The sequence below is a fragment of the Nematolebias whitei genome, chromosome 5 (assembly GCF_014905685.2).
Source record: "Nematolebias whitei isolate Nwh7 chromosome 5, NemWhi1, whole genome shotgun sequence".
Classification (NCBI taxonomy): domain Eukaryota; kingdom Metazoa; phylum Chordata; class Actinopteri; order Cyprinodontiformes; family Rivulidae; genus Nematolebias; species Nematolebias whitei.
Window position 1 is genome coordinate 18,418,342 of NC_056502.1, and position 3,117 is coordinate 18,421,458.

The window sequence follows — 3,117 nt, forward strand, 5'->3', positions numbered from 1 at the left end:
TGCAGATAGCTATGAATTACCTCATTTTAGAGAAATAGAGCTAACTAACAGCTATATGAGACCAAGCTCTAATTGGTTTCTGCCATCTTAAAACAGTGCTAACAGTTTCATTACACAGTAAATATCAAGATATTTCTGCCAAAAATAAACTCGAGCTACAGTGCTACAGCTAGCTGCTACTACTGCTGTTTACTCTTTCAGGTGGAATTCAGTGTGAATAAATAATTAATACTTTATTTGTGATCCACGCTGGTGAAATGAGTCAGAATGCTCTCAGGCTGAAGGACAAAAAAATGACCATAAAAAGTCTAGCAAAGAAACAAGTCTATAAAAACAGCATTTAGTGATCCCAGTAACTATAAGAGCATATAATCTTCCTAAACTAACTCTAAATCCAAGTTTACTAAACATTCTCTCTCTTTAAAAAAAAAACTTATTCTTTTAATGTTCTTTAAAGTTGGCTATTTGCTTCTTCTGGCTGCCGCTGTGCTGGTAGATCCCTTCATATAATGTAAGATATTGTAAAGCTTGAGAATTCCCCTATTAAAAATATATGGCTGGAATTACTGATGACATTATTTCAGACCAATAAAAAAAAAAAATGTCTTCAAACTCGTATAAAAGCTGATAATTAGGTGATAAATCACCTAATTTCAAGCATCATTTTGAAGTTTTTAAGATGGAGAATATTAAAATAAAAAGGTCAATATTGAAAACTTCCTTACTGTCACTGATGGGGTGATGGGTCACATTTATACCTTGTAAAACCTATTTTACAGGGAGGGTGGCTTACAACAAATAAGCTCCAATAAAATCAGATAGACCCAAGCAAGTAAGAATAAAAGCTTGAAAGAAAATAACAACAAATGGGCAAAAGAATAAGAAAAAAAAATAGAGCTAGAACTGAAAAAACATGTCATGTTAGATTATTGTAAACTGTAGAGTATTCTAAATAGTCCTGATTCATGCTCAATAATCCAGGTAGAAAAATCCAACAAAGTTAAGTCAGGTCCTCTGGATGGTTACTTTTTGTTGAAACATTTCGTCTTTCATCCAAAGGACTTCATCAGTCCGAGGAGCCACAACAAACTCAGTCTTATAAACTTCTTATAAAAGTCTTATAAACTGGTTAACCCCCAATTAAAAGGTGCTATTTATAAGACTGAGTTTGTTACAGCTCCTTGGACTGATGAAGTCCTTTGGATGAAAGACAAAACAGGTTGTCCAGAGGCCCTGACCTAACTTTGTTGGACTTTATAAATAACGTTTGTGTGGCGTTTTTGAGGTCCTCTTGGTCTTAGCTTCTTTCAGACCAGCTCTTAGCTCATTAATGCAGCCAGAACAATAAGCTGTATTTCCCCAAAGTGGCACAGTTCAAAGAGCTATCTGCAGCAGGTAAGACATTAACTGTTCATGACCTGTTTGGGAATTCCACTTTAAAAGATCTAGGCCAGGGCTATTCAACTAAATTGCTCAGGGGCCACAGTTTCTGAAAGCCAAGAGTTCAGGGGCCAGACATCCAGCAGTTATTCTCATTAAGTAAGCTTGTTTTACAATTTAAAATAGAGTTTTATTTAAAAATTAACTCACTGGGCCAAACTGAGCACACCCGTGGGCCTGATTTGGCCCCCGGGCCGCCAGTTGAATATCCCTGATCTAAACAATTACATTGACTTAAATGCATCTTCCTGTCCCAGTTTGATCCAGATCAGTTTTGCTGGTTTGTCCTAAGTTCTTAAAACAAAAACATCTGGATTTTTCCTTCAGATTCAGCAGAATCAGGATTATTTTTATGTGTCACCACCCTTAATGTTACATGTGGTGGAGATGGTTCCACACAAACAACATGTACAATTTTCAAATTGCTGTTTTTTTTGGGTTTTTTTGCATGCCATATTTTTCAGACTGTAAGGCGCACCGGATTATAAGGCGCAATATCAATGAACGGGTCTGTTTTCATACATAAAGCACACCGGATTATAAGGTGCATTAAGCAAAACAAAACACATACATCAAACTTTATTTAACTTATTCACATTAACCACATAAAATCGGTTTGAGGTCAGTAAGCACAACCAGAATTAACACATAAGGTGCATCTGATTATAAGACTCGCTGTTGATTTTTGAGAAAATTAAAGGATTTTAAGTGCGCCTTATAGTCCGAAAAATACGGTACTGACGATGGATGGCAATATTTTTTGGGTGTAGGTTTTAGCTGTTGACTCGAGAAAGAAATTCAAGTTTACTCTTTTTTTATTGTGGATTAAACGAGTGTTTTGGGCTTGTTTATTCACAAATTTTACCAGAGATTTTTACCTTTGAGTGCCTTTTTTAAATGTTTGGTAAGGAGACTATGTCCTTTGTGCATAACAACACATTGTTTTTGGATGATGTGCCTCAAAGGATGCAAGACTCTTTAGTAACCGGAAGAACTCTGTCATGGTAAATGTTTAGTCAAATTCATTCTTGCCAGGGCAAGCAGGAGTTTGCTACCAAAAAAGTAAAAAATAAAAAAAAAGTTACAAAAATAAAAGTTGACACTGTTACAAAATATCTGCTAGAAACATTTCCTCGTATGAGCACAGTCAGTCTGCTCGATGTAGAATAGTCAGTGTCATTCCTGCAGAAAGATTTACCATCGCATCAGAAAGCACAAAGCAGAGCAGTCAGGGAGTGGAGGAGAGCAGCTGTTAAACAACCTGTTCTTCCTGCATCCTGGTCAAACAGGCCATCGATGCAAACACTGAATGTTTAACATGCCACATATGAAAGCCCACAACTTTCCACGTGTTCATGAATGGCACATTTGTTGTTTCTTATTTGCTTGATGTGCAAATTTGACAGGGATATAAGGAAGAGCAAATCTTTGTTCTTAAACAAATTAAATAAAAAGGTAAAATGTCAAGAGACAACGATTCCTCAGTGTTTCTCTGTAACATCACCCCACCTGCTCTGCTCCTCTGATTAATGTTGTCCTTTGCAGAGCATTTCACATCTTGGCATTTAGTTTCATCAGTTCAAGGTTTGCAGCTGTGTGTGTGTGTGTGTGTGTGTTGTGTTGTGTTGTGGTGTGTGTGTGTGTGTGTGTGTGTGTGTGTGTGTGTGTGTGTGTGGG